Here is a 16,417-nt window from a genome sequence, read left to right as displayed (position 1 = left end):
ATAACTCCCTCCATGCGACCAGATTCCTTAGAAAAATTTAATGAAGCACAGTGTTTTGTTCTTTGGTTTGGTTTGGTGCTTCTACTCTCTGATCACTCTGAGCGAAGGTGTAAAACTGAAGGATTGAGTGAGAACGAGATAGGGGGACCAAACCATAGATGATGATTGCCAACCTCCCATCAAGGTTATTCATGGCATCTTGTTACCGAGGGAGTTTCAACTGCCAGAAGTTGAGACCATGATTATGAGAAACCATTTCTCATGATAAAATGGTTAACAACAAGTCCTTCTCTGTGTTCTTGTCTATGTTCACTATCAGCAGAAGACTTCTCTAACAAACAAATTGATTGTGAAAGCACATCACTTTCACCACGTCTCCCAGTATATACTTGTAGAAAATTTCATATTCTTTCCCGACCTTCACCTCTGTCAAGCCAATTAATTGAGATTCTTCATATTGTATTGTAGATGCAGTACTCTCCAAATCCTTCTCAGGTTTTTCTTCAAGTGGAATAAATTCAAAGTTATCCAATATCTAGAAGAACAACAAAAGTTGCAAGCCAGGAGGCAAATGAGGGTTTACATTTGCCCCAATCCATCCTTCATATGACCCATAATCAGCACTTAACAAAGGCGAGTTACCAGCATGGTGTCTCAATTTCCTCAAATAAAGAAGCATAGACCAGTCTGTTAGGAATTAGTCACCTAATTCTAAAATAATGAGAGCAATAATAATAAATGCAAAAGAAGGAAAAAAACACGAGAACAAACAAGATTTATATAGGTTCGCCTCAAGGTGAGACTACATCCTGTCTTCCACCACTACAATAATCCACTATTAAGATGAAATAGGTTACAAAAGAAATCACACATTCTCACAAGTGTTTTTCTCTAACCTCTCTCAGGCCGCAACTCCCCAAATATAAAGAGAAAACTTGGGCAACCGTAGTACAAGAGTAAAATTGTCAAATTGTCCTTAATGAAACAACAACTAATATATCGTGGAACTGGCGTAAGGCATTGATTAGGCTCCACAACTTAACACAGCCATGATCCCATAAGCATACTTGGCATTGGGCCAAAGCTCTGGAATCACTCCATACCCGTTATTCAACCCAGTACACTTCTTATATATGGAATCTGCCAGCTCTGGGTTAGGCCTGAGGAGCTTTGAAACAACTTCCCTAATGGATGGAACTGTAATTCTACTGGAGAGAACTCCTTCTTTGATATCAGCACAGAGCTCTTCCCAAACTTTCCCAAGAGTTCGAAATGCATGAAGAATGCTATGGGCAAAAGGGGAGAAGATGTATTGGACTTCATCAGAGTAGATCAGACCACAGAACAAATGATAGTACAATGATGGATGGAAGTCAGACCCAAAGATGACCTCATCAAGGCTGCACGGCTGTGACATGATAGATTTTGTGGTCTGTTTGAAGGTTCATCGTAGCAGTAGAAGATAGCAAACCTCATTTGGTTTTGGATTGCTTGCTGCTATATATAAATTGCAGGGGGTTTTCATGGTGGATAGGATATTCTCTGTTTCTGAATGCAAAGGATGTTTTGTATATCTGCAAGGTGGAATGAACTAATTCCTCATTGAATGGAATAAAGTTGGGTTTCCCCTGTGTAGTACCAGAGCTCAATGACAAGGGTGTTATGCATTTTCCAGTGAGAATAAGTGAAATAACTCCATCAACAAGCCTCTGGATGTACGGTTCCAATTCAGTGTGGGTACACAAAGGCACACATGCCTTAAAGCTCTCTGTATATGTTCTTCCTCCAAGTCCAAACTGCTGCAAGCACTCTGCATTCCCATTTGCTTGAAGAATTCTCTGAAGAGTCTCCTATCGGACTCTCCTAGCATCATTTGTCATCACCTCAAATTCTTCTATAATGTTGTCTTGATAAAAAAATTTCCGTGTTCTATGTGTTGGAAGAGGTCTCCAAACCACAAGAATAGGAAGGCCCACATATCTAATAGTATTATAAGATAAGCCACACGACCAAGGAAGGCCCACAAGATGGGCCCAAGCCCATACGAAGTAGGACCCACCAAGATTACCACGAGCTGGCATCCTTATCACATAAGCTGGAAAATCAAGAAGAAATCACAAAGGCATCTTTATCTTATGGTCACGCCCTAGAAGAGTTCTAGTTTGAGTTATGCTTGTCTTTTATCTATATTGAGTTATTTAATTATGCTAGGACTGATCTTTAAGTGTTAGAGTTTGGGTATAATTGGGACAAAGGTAGTTTTATTGTAATTGGACTCTACTACCTTCCTCTATTATAAATAGAGGTTCATGTACTCTGATTATAATAAGTTAATGAAGTCAATAAATTATTTATATTTTTCATAATTTAACATGGTATCAAATCAGGTTATGTGAGTTGACGTGGTCAACCCACAGAGGTAATGTGATCCTTTTCTCTAAACCCTAAACCCTAAGTCTAGGTTCGTAGTTATTTTTTTTCTGTCTATACACCCATAGATTTCTTTTTGCTTTTCACATATATAATAAGATTTTCATATTAAAAAATATATATTGAAGGAAATATATTTGAGTTTACTTAACAAGGAAAAACTATTTTTTCCAATCGGAGTTATCTACAGAGAGATATCAATATTTGAATGAGCAAAGGTCAGATTGAAAAAAGGTTTGAGTAGCAGCAGTAAGCTACAACTTACAAAGTATTTTATGATATAAAAAACTATACTTTATGTGGAGAAATATATATCAAAAGAAATATCGGTAAGTCTATTATTTTACCTATTCAACCAATTTTTTATTTGATGTATCGGCAAAGATAAATCAATATATGAAGCGGCAAAGGTAAGATTGTAAAAGAGGTTCGAGCAGCAACAAAAAGCTTCAACTTTCGAAGTATTTTATGCGACCAAGAAAGAGATTCTATATGGAGAATTATATATCAAAAGAAAGATAGCTAAGTCTATTTTCTTAATTACTCAACCAATTCTCGGTAAGAATTTTTTATAAGGATATATTGATCTTGTAAGAGTCAATGGTCATTCTAGAAAAAAAGGAGAAACAGTACTTAGTTTGGCAAGATGACAGAGATCTAAATCTATCAGATTATTTATGTTTTGATAATTATATTTTATGAAGTGAAGTTATACTTGATTGAAATTTATTTAATTTTAGTTTCATAGGGAGAAAATTTCATGTGAATCTGATCTAAATTTTAAGATATATTTGCATTGGAAGAATCAAAGGTCATGTTGGTATTCGGTTGCATTGGAAAATCCGAATGTAAGCCCATTATTTTGTGTCACTTTTTGAGTTTCTATATCAATAAAATATCTCACTTCTTCCTATTCTGTGGGCTTATTTATACATCTTTTTTTATTTTGGATTTTTGGATCACTGCTATTACTTCCCAGCTTGAAGAGGAGAAGTACAAGAAGTACCACAAAGAGGTATTTTATTCCATATGGTGTGGATAAGTTTATGTAACCAAAATATTCAAGAAAGGGGGAGCACAAAAAATGAAGCGTCTGCATCTAAGAAAAAATATTTAATATCGGATTATGATTATTTCATGGGTCATTCTACAAGGTTTATTATTTTGGTTCGTGTTATATGTGTTAGAAGATGGTTTTGTTACATTACAGCTACTGCTATTATGTCTCTTTGGTTGAGACATTATTATTGAAGAAGAGGTGGCCTCAAAACCTTTTATCAAACCATAATTTATTTGACTCTCAAAAATATCACGGTTCGGACACCATGAGAGTCAGTGCCCAGATTGGGACACCATGATAAATTTAACTCTAAAAAATATCATGGTTGGGATACCAAGAGAGTCAGTGTCGGGACACCATTATAAATAAACCCACTACCCCCCCTCCCCCCCATACTGGCTTTTATTACTCCTACCACTTGAGAGTCATTGTCCTATGGAGGAACATGGTGGTGGACACTTCAGAGCAATATTAATAGACACACTACCTACAAAAGACAGAGTGTGCCCATCATCCAGCATTAGGACTGGCGTATGGAGCAATGTCTTACCGACTTGGAATGATTTTTACTCTCACTTATATTATGCCAAGAGGGCCTCATGGAAGGACGCAACAGCGTGAGGGGGAGTGTTGGAAGATGAAGGCATATTGGAAGATGTGCCATTTTATACAAAAAGATTCTAGACATCATTTACAGCAAGCTGGGAGTTCATGATGTTCTCTCACCCCCAGCTTGAGAGGGAGTGTTGGAAGATGGGCTCCATCCCACATGACCAAGGAAGGCCCACATATCTAAGAGTATTATAAGATGAGCCACACTACCAAGGAAGGCCCACAAGATGGGCCCATGCCCATAAGATGTAGGACCCACCAAGATTACCACGAGCTGGCATCCATAACACATAAGCTGGAAGATCAAGGACTCACAAAGGCATATTTATCTTATGGTCACGTTCTAGAAAGAGTTTTAGTTTGAGTTATGTTTGTCTTTTATCTATATTGAGTTATTTAATTATGCTAGGAATTTTTTTTAAGTGTTAGAGTTTGGGTGTAATTGGGACAAAGGTATTTTTATTGTAATTGGACTCTACTACCTTCCTCTATTATACACAGAGGTTCATGTACTTTGATTATAATAAGTTTATGAAGTCAATGAAGTACTTCTCTTTTCTATAAATTCAACACTGTGAACTCCTTATCGCTTTGTTAGTCCTTAACAATATCACTGTACAATTCCCGAATTAGTGTGCTATACAATTCACACAAGTGTGCAATAGGTTATTCCTAGTTTATCTCTAATAAGCTCCTTCAATCAAACTGTAATTCACCAAGAACATTGTGTTTAGATGAAAATCTTTGAATTAAAATTGATTACGACCCCTTTGTCAGTGGAAAAGAAAAACCAAGAGAAACAAACAAGATTCTCTCCGTATTTTGTTAGAACTTAGGATTCCATGTTTTATGATCAAAGTAGAAGAGGATTAAGGGTTGAGAAGAGGAAGAAGATTTTTGGAGAGAAGGTTTAGGAGAAGAAGAGTAAGAGTGACAAATTTGGAGAAGAAGAAAAGAGGAAGAATAGGGTTATGGACTTGGTCTAACGCTCCCCTCCCTTCTAAGCTCTATTTATAAATGATAATAGTATAATATTATAATTATACCCTTCACCCTAGTAAGAGTGAACAAGAGACATCAAACATAAAGTAATTACACCAATGACCTTCCAACATATTCATATCTTTTAACACTCCCCCCTCAAGCTAAGAGGTAATGGTTGTGATCCAGCTTGAAACAAATAACACTAAATGTAGTAATAAGCTCTTCCATCATGGTGTCCCAACGATAAGTGGGACACTAGGCACAAATTCTCAATGGGCACAAATAAGTGATAAATCATAAGTCGAAACCATCCTCAAATAATTTGGAACAAATATAGTGATAATAATCAATAAAGTCGGTAGTACTTGTCATTCACAAGACGACGATAAAAAACCCAAGGGTACCAATAAAAAGTCTCAAAGACTTAAAAATACCCATATATATTAAAGGGACCAACCAAAGCAATGCTCCAAAAGGGTTGACCAAAGGGGTAAGTGAGAGTCAAATAAAGGACAGTAGGAGAAAGGCTACCAAATAATAAGAGGGTAATGGGACTCAAACACAGATAAGATGTTGGGGCCACCATGCAAATCTCCATCATATGAACCAATGCCAACAACAATCAGCAAATAATAAACCCAAGGCAAACAACTAAGGAGTTCTTCTTCAATAATAATGTCTCAATCAAAGAGACACAATATCAGCTGCAGTAATGAGCCAATGCCCAAATAACACATACCAAATATGTTGTTATATAGCAGTAGATAATGGGTAAATAGTAAAAGTTCTTAAGAGTAATAAGGACACATGAGATAATTTGCAGCAAGTCCATCCTCTAATAAGGAAGATGTGCACCAAATAATAAGTTGGAATTGAATAATATGTTATCAATAAATTGGACCAAGTGTTGTTAATTTTCTCAAAAAGAATAATTGAACTAAGTGTTTCTGGTTTCGAGAGCAGCTATAAGGTCTTCTCAAAAATAGAGAAGAGTGAATAAAATAGTAATGGATTTTACTTCAATGCTTACTACATCAGTGATTAATTTAGACACCAAACCGAGAGCAAACCATATTAAACCAACTAGTTAGCAGCTAATGACTTAAGTGTCATGTTTCTGAATATAGTCCATGCTTATAGATGTAATTATAGAATAAAACTAATTTTGAAAAGCAAAATAAAAAATCAAAGGCAAAACTTGAGGCTAGACCAGTTATAGCTTGAAAGGATTTCACCGAGTAATAGGTAGCAACGCTGCTCACTTCATAAGGGGATAAATACACTGAATGCTACTCCAACATGATGTTAATATGCTACAAGGATTTCTCATAACCAGATAAAAAACACACATTTTGAATCTAATTCTTGATCAGAATCTCCTTACATAGATACTTCTGTAAATTTTAGCATTAAATCAAGTAACTACTTTTTTTGGGAAGTTGCCAAAATTCGAAATAGGAAGATTTCTTCTCTTTGACAAATAAATAAAGGAAAGTGTTAGGAAAAAATTATCTTCTAAAGATTCTTTTCAAAAAATTTGAATTTAGGACCCCGTTAATAATATCTCAAGCAAGGTGAGAGAGAGAAGGGGAAAAACCAAGAAGGAGAGAGAGTGCTCTCAGGTAGAGGTGAAACAAGAAGAAAAGGAAGAAGACGATGGAGAAGAAGAAGCTCTACACGAGAGAGGGAGAGGAGAGAAATCCTTGCCTTGATTGATTTATTATGAATACAAGCTCCTCTATTTATAGTGGAGGAGTGATAGAATTTATGTACACTTTCCCAATATAATTCAACTCAATTTAGAACTTGCCCAAATTCTGAATCCCTTAACTTTTGACTTACTTAAATTCTAAGTCCTCCATAAGGACGTGACCTCTTAGCGGGATTTGCCAGCTCGTGTGATATATTTTGTGGGTCTCATTTAATCTTCCAGCTCATGTGTCAAAGATACCAGCTCGTGGTCTCTTTTGTGGGTCCCACTAGATCTTCAATTCTACCAACTCCTGCCAGCTCATGCCAGCTTGTGTGCTGACTCCTCTTGGCTTCTCACGTCCTCATGGTGGGTCCCACCAGCTCATGCAACTACGGTGGGTCCCACATTGTAACACTCCCCCTCAAGTTAGGGGTGAGAAAACATCGTAGATACCCAGCTTGCAGCAGATGGTGGACAAAAATTTTTGAGTGACTGGTTTGGTGAGAATATCTGCAACCTGGTTCTGAGAAGATATATACTTGAGAGATAAGATGTCTGCAGAGAATTTTTCTCGTATGAAGTGGCAGTCTACTTCAATATGCTTTGTTCTCTCATGGAAGACTGGATTCAATGTGATGTGTATTGTGGCCTGATTATCACAATATAGGACCATAGGAGCTTCTTTGTAGAATCCCAATTCAGTAAGAAGAGACTTAATCCGTTGGAGTTCACTGACAGTGTGTGTCATGGCTTTGTACCCTGCTTCTACAATAGATGGTGCAACTACGTTCTGTTTCTTGCTTCTTCATGTAACCAAGTTCCCTCCAACCATCATACAATATCCCAAAGTAAATTTTCTGTCATCCGGGGATTCGGCTTAGTCCGCATCTGAGAATCCTTCGATGTTGAAGTGACCATGATTCTTATAGAGAAGCCCTCTTCCTAGTGCTCCTTTCAGATATCGCAATATCCTTTCTTGTGCTTGCCAATGACTTAGTTGTAGGTTGTGTATATATTGACTTACCACACTGATTGCATATGAAATATTTGGCCTTGTTACATAGAGGTAAATAATTTTTTCCACCAATCTTTGATATTTTCTGGTATCTACCTCTTCTCCAGTACCTACACATAATTTTTTATTCGGGTCCATAGGAGTTTTTGCTGGTTTACGTCTCATCATTTTGGTCTCCTCTAGTAGGTCAAGGACATACTTCCTCTGAGATAATATAATTTCATGTCTGGATTGAGAGATCACTCTGTATTTAGTAAAGACACACCGAAGGGCAAGGTGATTCTAGCCATATATGTTAATGACATTATTATAACCGGCAGTGACCCCGAGGGCATCCAAAAGAAAAAAGGAATGTATATGTGCTGAATTCAAGACAAAGGATCTCGAACTGTAAATATTTTTTGGGCATTGAAGTACTACAATCCAGACATGGAATCATATTATCTCAAAAGAAGTATGTCCTAGACCTAATAGAGGATACCAGAATACTGGGATGCAGACCAGCAGAAACTCCCATGGACTCGAACACAAAATTATGTGTAGGTACAAAAGAAGAGGTAGATATCGGCAAATATATAAGATTGGTGGGAAGAGTCATTTACCTCTGTGTAACGAGGCCAGATATTTCATATGTAGTCAGTGTGATAAGCCAGTATATGTACAATCCATAACTCAGTCATTGGCAAGCACTAGCATGGATATTACGATATCTCAAAGGAGCACCAGGAAGAGGGCTTCTCTATAAAAACCATGGACACTTTAACATCAAAGGTTTTTCAGATGCAGACTGGGTCGGATCCCGGATGACAAGAAATCTACTTCAGGATATTGTAAGATGTTTGGAGGAAACTTGGTTACATGGAGGAGCAAGAAACATAATGTAGTTGCACGATCTAGTGCAGAAGCAGAGTACATAGCCATGGCACACACAGTCAATGAACTCCTATGGATCAGATATGTCCTTATTAAACTGGGATTTTACAAAGAAGCTCCTATGAACCTATATTGCGATAATCAGGTCGCAATACACATCACATCAAATCCAGTCTTCCATGAGAGAACAAAGCATATAAAAATAGATTGCCACTTCATACGAGAAAAATACACTACGGGCATCTTTTCTCTTAAGCATGTATCTTCACAGAACCAGGTTGCAGGCATTCTCACCAAACCAGTCACTCATAAAACTTTGTCCACTGTCTGCGACAAACAAGGAATCTACGATGTTTTCTCACCCCAGCTTGAGAAGGAATGTTACAATGTGGAACCCACTATGAGGTCAAGAAATGTCAACAAGGGCCCTCATACAAGTTGGCTCAATCAAGGAGATAAGGAACATGAGCTAGAATTAAATAGAAGAATTGAAGATCAAGTGGGACCCGTAAAGATACCACGAGCTGGTATCTCTTTCAACATGAGCTAGAAGATCATGTGGGACGCATAAAGATAAGATCACGAGCTTGCTTTCTATCTTGGTTCACGTGCTTAAATTAAACTTAGAAGTTGAGTTAAATTAGTCTCTTAAATAGATAATGTAATCTTATCATGATAGGCTTATCTTTGAGAGTTCTAGTTGGAATGTAATTAGGAGTCCTAAGATTACTTGTACATGGACTTTATCACCTACTCAACTATAAATAGAGGTGATTGCAACTCAAAAATTAATCAATCAAGCCTCTTAGTTTTTCTCTCGTGTGAAGCTCTCTCTCTCCAAACCTCTTTTATTTTTTCTTCTTCTTTCTCAACCCGAGAGTCTTTCTTGTTTTTCTCCTTTTATTTCTCTCTCCCCTTGCTCGAGATATTATTCATGGGGTCCTAAATTCCACACATATAAATTTTCTCTTTGATATCCCCATTCAAAAAAGCATTTTTGACATCGAGTTGAAAGACCTGCCAGAAAGAGTTAGCTGCCAGAGATAATAATACATGTACCGAGTTCATTTTTGCCACTAGAGAGAAGGTTTCCTTATAATCAATGTCATAGAATTGTGTATAGCCTTCATCAACAAGGCTAGCCTTCAGCCAAACCACGGACCCATCCGGATTGTGTTTCATAGTAAACACTCATTTGCAACCGACAAGTTTCTTGTCTGATGGTAGTGGGACTAGTGCCCATGTCTATTTTTCATAACGAGCCTGCATTTCTTCATCCATTGCCGCCTTCCACCCTGGATGTGTGAGAGCCTCCTAATAGGACTAAGGTACAGAGATGGAAGATATAGTAGAGAGAAATTGATAACAAATAGGGGACAGACGATGATGAGATACAAAATTTATTATGGGATGAGAAGTAAAGGGCATGGTACCTGATCAGGGTTTCTATTCTAAGGGAAATAGGATGAGTATCATATTGTGGGCCAAAAAAACTAGAGAAGATGGACTTACCTCGGTGGGATCCGTAAACTTAGCAGGTGTGGCTTTAGCCAAAGTGTCAGGGAGCTGGGTAGTGTCTATAGCACGAGGCACAACCGGACGAGGAGACCATGGTACCGAAGATAAACCTAGAGGAGCATGGTCAGAATAAAATGGAGAGTCTTCAAAGAATGTGACATCCCTAGACATGAGTAAAAGTTTAAGAGTGGTATTATTGCAAACATTACCTTTTTGTGTGCGGGAGTATCCTAAAAAAATACACTTGATAGATTTTGGATCAAGTTTACAGTGTTTAAGGAAGAAATATGGACAAAACATGGACACCCGAAGACTCTCAAGGGCAGCAAAAAGGGATCATCATTGGAAAATAATAGAGAGTAAGGGCATTTATTACCAAGTATGGAAAATGGTAACGGGTATATAAGAAAACATGTGGTAAGGATTGCATGTGGCCAATAAAAGTAAGGAACACTCATGTCATATAGTAAATCGCGAGCTACCTCAAGAATATGAATGTTTTTCCTTTTAGCTACACCATTTTTTTGAGGGGTGTAGGCACATGATGTTTGATGAACAATATCATTTTCTTGACTAAAAGAGTCAAGGTTTTTGGAAGTGTATTCTTTGGCATTATCAGACCAGAGGATTTTAATTTTCTGTCCAAACTGAGTGAGTACCATAGCATGAAAAAGTTTAAAAATCAATGGTATTTTAGAACGCTCTTTAAAAGAGTCAAGGTTTTTGGAAGTGTATTCTTTGGCATTATCAGACCAGAGGATTTTAATTTTCTGTCCAAACTGAGTGAGTACCATAGCATGAAAAAGTTTAAAAATCAATGGTATTTTAGAACGCTCTTTAAATAGAAATAGCCAAGTGGTACGAGTGAAGTCATCAATAAATGTGATAAAATATTTAACTTGTGAAATGTTTGAGATGCTTAAGGGTCCCCATATATTAGTATGAATTTAAGGAAAAGGAAGTGACACATTTAACTTTTGGACGAGGTGAGTATGTAGACCTCTGATGTTTGCTCATTTGACAGACTTCACAATGAAACTCTGACCTTGCTTTAAAAGTAGGAAACATATGATGAAGAGATTGCGCATACGGATGTCCCAACCAGTTTTGCCATAACTTGGTCTCCATTTCACTAGTGGAAATAGTATTTCTTTTTGGCACATCTAGGTAGTAGAGTTTCCCTTGTTCACGGCCTCCACGAATCACCTACTTCATTATAAGATCCTGAAAAATACATGAAGTGGGTGAGAAGGTGATAGAGCAATTAAAATGTTTGGTGAGCTGGCTAAATGATAAAAGATTTAAAGGGAAGGTAGGAACAAAAAGTATCTCAGTTAGCAAAAGTGATGGTGTAACAAAAGTGGAACCTTTTAATCATTGTGGGTCCTACTTCTTATGGGCTTGGGCCCATCTTGTGGGCCTTCGTTGGTCATGTGGCCCATCTTATAATACTCTTATATATGTGGGCCTTCCTTGGTCTTATGGGTTTGGGCCCATCTTCTAATACTCTTCAATATGTGAGTGTTCCTTGGTCGTGTGGGCTTGGGCCCTGTCTTCCAACAGACTACCCTTTGATCTTCACCACATTCACTTTATGAGTGCAGCCAATACCCCTCTTTTTCATTTTATCATTCTCCAAGTAAAACTTTTCTTCAGGAAGAGGCCTCCTTAGAGTAATTTTTACTAAGGCATGGGACAATTCTAAGGCTTTTTACTTTAGCCAACAATTTTTGGGACTTTAGGAGCTCCAATTCTTCTCACAAATATTTTCATATTTTTCTTTCAACTCTCCATGAGAACATATTTTTACACACCTAACATTGAGCTTGTCAATCTCTCTCAAGCCCTGCTAGTCTTAAGGAACTCTAATATTTCAAGAAACCTATTTTTTTTTTGTGACTTAGTGAGTTTCACACTAATATCTTTACTTTCTTGGGCTTTCTTTTTTTGGTACATCCCTGACTCATCTAGCAAGGATAATAATTCTCCATAAGTCAAGTTCCTCATCACTCTCAATCCAAAATTCATCATTTGCATTTGAGATGATATTCCCCATCATGCATAGGTGCTCAAATGAGCACTCAAAGTGGGAAGAGCTAAAATCCAAATTCCTAGAGTACTCTACCTCTAACTTGTCTCAAACTTCTTTAGCTAATTTGAAAGATGAAACGTAATCAACTAAGTCATTGCTCTGGGAGTTAAGCCATAGTTCCATGGTCGTTCCACTATCATTCAATTTTGAAATATTTTTTCATCCCGGTCACTTATAGATTTTGGAATTAATTTTTCATTCACTTTTAGTGATGGGAGATGTGGTCGATTGCATATTGATTCCCAAATTTTAAAGTTCTCGAATTGAATGAATACTGCCATTTTGTATTCTTAATAATTTGGTATTACATCCCATCAAACATTGGTGGGGCAAAGGGATCATGGCCCTCTAAAAATGCAACTCTCATATGTTTCCATATATACATTCTCCTAAGGTAATAGTAGATAATGTGTTATTGAGCTAATTTCACACTAAGATATTTTATACTCAACCTGAAACAAGAATTTCAGTATACATTAGTTGTAATACCACTAGTTAGATCCAGTGAAGAACAAACTTGTTGGAAGACACCTCAAATGGCATCATGGTAATATGCATGTCCACGTCAAGGATGTGGCATAAAAGGATAAATAAGTGATCTTCTCATATGGATGGCACTAAGGTGTAATTATGTAAGATGATGTATGTCTACTTTGTCTTTTCCTTTTGAAAGCTTGTAGGCCTAGGGGCATTGTAGATATTGTAACACCCTCTCACAAACTATAAATAGAGGCTAAAGGTAAGTGGTAGATCATTAAGTCTTTCCCTCTTCTCTCAAATTGTTCTTAGCTTTTCTCCCTACTCCCAAACTCTCTCGAGCTCCATCTCTCTTTAGCCTTCTCTCTTCTTCCCTCTTTTCTGCCTTCTTCCTCTCTTTTCTTCTCCTCTTCTTCTTCCTCTCCTCTCTCTCTCACCCTCTTCTCAAGGACCTTATCATGGGATCCTAAATCCAACATGGTATCAGAGCATTGGTTTTAGGATCTCAACATTAAGGTGGGATTATGTGGTTTTTATCAAACTTCATGTATTTGTGTTGGTGAAGCAAATGGTCAGTAAGCAAGATAAGTGAGTTTTTCCCTTTTCATGAGATGATTTTTATAATGTCTTGATATTTTTGAGAGGTTTACTGATTGTTATTAGTCTGGATAAAAGATATGTGATTCATCTCATGCATGAAAATGTCTTGTAGTCAGTTTATTTTTCATGCAAAAGAATGCTCAATTTGAGCTTATATTGGATTATCATAAGTTCGACTTTCTTTCTTAGAGAAACATATGTTGGATGAAGTTTTTCTTGTCCTCTTGATCGATATGAGGATTACCATGATCAAAGTATGATTAAATTCGTTCAAGATCAGTTTATATTTTTGTTTGCATGTTTTATTCTCTAAAGAGCTTGGTAGAGGCTGATTTTCTGGTTACCAAGAGAAGTTGTTTTTTGAAAAAGGTGTTGGCCTCTTCTTGCACGATGTTTTTATCCTTGATATCTTCCATTTATGGTGTTATCCTCTGGATTATCTTTCCAAAAAAATCAAGGAGAAAATGTAAGATTTGGTTGTGATTTCAAGCACAAATCTGGCACACTTGCATAGAAAGAAAGTGTCCTTCCTCCATAAAGCTGGCACCCTTGAAGATTGTGGTCATATCTTGCTGTAATTGATCTATTTTAAGACTTCCTCTATTGATTTATTCTCTGGAATTTTGTCCTAAACCAGTTAGGAAAAAAAAAGGGAAGTCAAAGATTGTGATATTATCTTGCTAGTCGGCACAAGTGCTATAGAAGGGAAGTTTCCTTCTTTAAGAAGATCTTCTACGTATTCAAACATCTCTTGAGATTTCACTTGCTGGAATAATTCCTTCTTAATTAAGAAATATTGTGAATTAATTTTACAAGATTTGAATGAACATGAGTCAAAAAATCAAATATTACATGCTTGGTTTGGTTTGAAATCAGTGCTTGGCTCAGTTTTTTGGCTTGGTTCTTCTTCTCCTCTCAGTTGGGCCAATTGGTTTGGATCAAGTTGAGAAACCAAGTGTTTTGAATATTTCCTAGTGATGGGTGGAGATTATGTGAATATGGGTAATAAAGTGATTCGCTAAAGATTACCACAATACCCTTTAGAGGGTATCCAATTACATGAGTTGGGCTCAATCGGTTAAGAGATTCCTTATCACTACAGATCTCTTAACACATTTGACTACACCAGCTCCACCATAAATGAAGATGATAATTCCTATATAAAATGGCTTAAAATGATACATTTGTCAATAGTTGGCTCATTAATAGCATAGAGGAACATATGGCTAACAATGTTGTCCACCTTGAGACCGTAAGGCTGATATGGGACATTTGCTCCAAGTTGTAATCAAGCGCCAAAGTTTTACATAAATTATATGATTTATTTCAGAATATTTTTACTACCAAACAAAGAGATAACTTACATGTGTTCTTGGCTAGATTCAGAGGGTTGATTCAGGAATGGATACTTGCTCAACCCCTATCAACCAATATATTTTTTCAAGAAAAACAAAGGGAGGCCTTATTAGGTGTTATCTTATTGTCTAATATTAAACCATATCTTGAAGTTGCCAAAATTCAACTACTTAGCTCCTCTGCACTTCCTTCATTCAATGACATAAATGCAACTTTACTTCGAATACCAGATCCTTCCTCCACCTCTTATACAAAAGTATCATCCGCTATGTACTCAAGAAATAGGGTTACATCTTCTACCACTCGAGGATGTAGAAGAAATTATAGACGCCGAGCAAGAGTGGTAGGAATAGTTTTGGTCCTTCAAGATCAGAAAATTGGTTACGCACTCACTGTGGTGGACTGAACCATCTGGTGGAGACCTACTAGAAGATTCATGGCAAACTAGACTGGGTCATAGCCAACCAAGCCTCAGTTCAGTTCAAAATGAGAAACATATTGCCCAACCTGAGTCACAACAAGGAAAGCATACTCTAACTTATTATGATTATGACCTCTTCCAGAGGATGAAAACTTTGATGGTATCTCCTCCACCTTCTTCAGCACCTTCCACTATTTTTGTTGCCACCACAGCTTCAGGTATGCTTTTTGCCACTTTCTTCTCTTCATCCTAGATTATCGACTCCAGGAAGCATCTCACAGGTAATAAGAATCTGTATGGCGGATCCCAAACCAAAGTTCTTGATAAAGGATCCTCCCTTGTTACGACACCTCTTTTGCTTACCGATGTCTTATTTGTCCATCAATTTCCTTTAAACTTGTTATTTGTTAGCCAGTTAACCAAGCATTGTAATTGTTCCATCATCTTCTCACCATCTTCTTGTGTCTTCTAGAATATGACAAAGGAGCAAGTGATTTGTGGTGGCCATGAATAGGGGGGGGGAGGGGTTCTTTTACTTGAACTTGCCTCCAATCACTGCGATTGCCACTTCTTCGATAGAGGCAAGGTTATGGTACAACCGGCTTGGTCATCCACAACATCGCTTCAGGTCTTGCTTCCATACTTCAAAACTTTACCAACTTTCAACTGTGAAGTCTATCATTGAATAAACACCAGAGAACATCATATTCTCCTCAAACTGAAATTAAAGGTGTTGCTTCATTTTCTTTAATACATTCAGATGTATGGAGACCCTTGAGGGTCTTGAACATATCTCAAATTAAATATTTTTTCACCTTTGTTGATGACTGTACTCAAGTCACATGGCTTTTACTTGAACTTGCCTCCAGTCACTGTGATTGCCACTTCTTCGATAGAGGCAAGGTTATGGTACAACCGGCTTGGTCATCCACCCACAACATCGCTTCAGCTCTTGCTTCCATACTTCAAAACTTTACCAACTTTCAACTATGAAGTCTGTCATTGAATAAACACCAGAGAACATCATATTCTCCTCAAACTGAAATTAAAGGTGTTGCTTCATTTTCTTTAATACATTCAGATGTATAGAGACCCTTGAGCGTCTTGAACATATCTCAAATTAAATATTTTTTCACCTTTGTTGATGACTGTACTCAAGTCACATGGCTTTTTCTTTTTAAAGAACGATTTGAAATTTTATCCATCTTTAAATCTTTTCATGCTATGGTGTCTACTCAGTTTGGAAAAAAATACAAGTGTTTTGATCAAATAATGCCAAAGAATAC

At 37.1% G+C, this 16,417-nt stretch overlaps 1 pseudogene; it reads right to left on the bottom strand.

The window, feature by feature from the left end:
* Window positions 1–259: 259 nt before the first annotated feature.
* On the bottom strand, window positions 260–1,880 carry LOC137935349 (jasmonoyl--L-amino acid synthetase GH3.5-like; annotated as a pseudogene).
* Between the last annotated feature and the right edge of the window lie 14,537 nt (window positions 1,881–16,417).

The sequence above is a fragment of the Aristolochia californica genome, unplaced genomic scaffold (genome assembly GCF_029961685.1).
Source record: "Aristolochia californica isolate CCGP_79_NKW_82.1479 unplaced genomic scaffold, dmAriCali1.0.hap1 SCAF_6, whole genome shotgun sequence".
NCBI lineage: Eukaryota > Viridiplantae > Streptophyta > Magnoliopsida > Piperales > Aristolochiaceae > Aristolochia > Aristolochia californica.
This window is presented reverse-complemented; position numbering and strand designations above follow the sequence as displayed.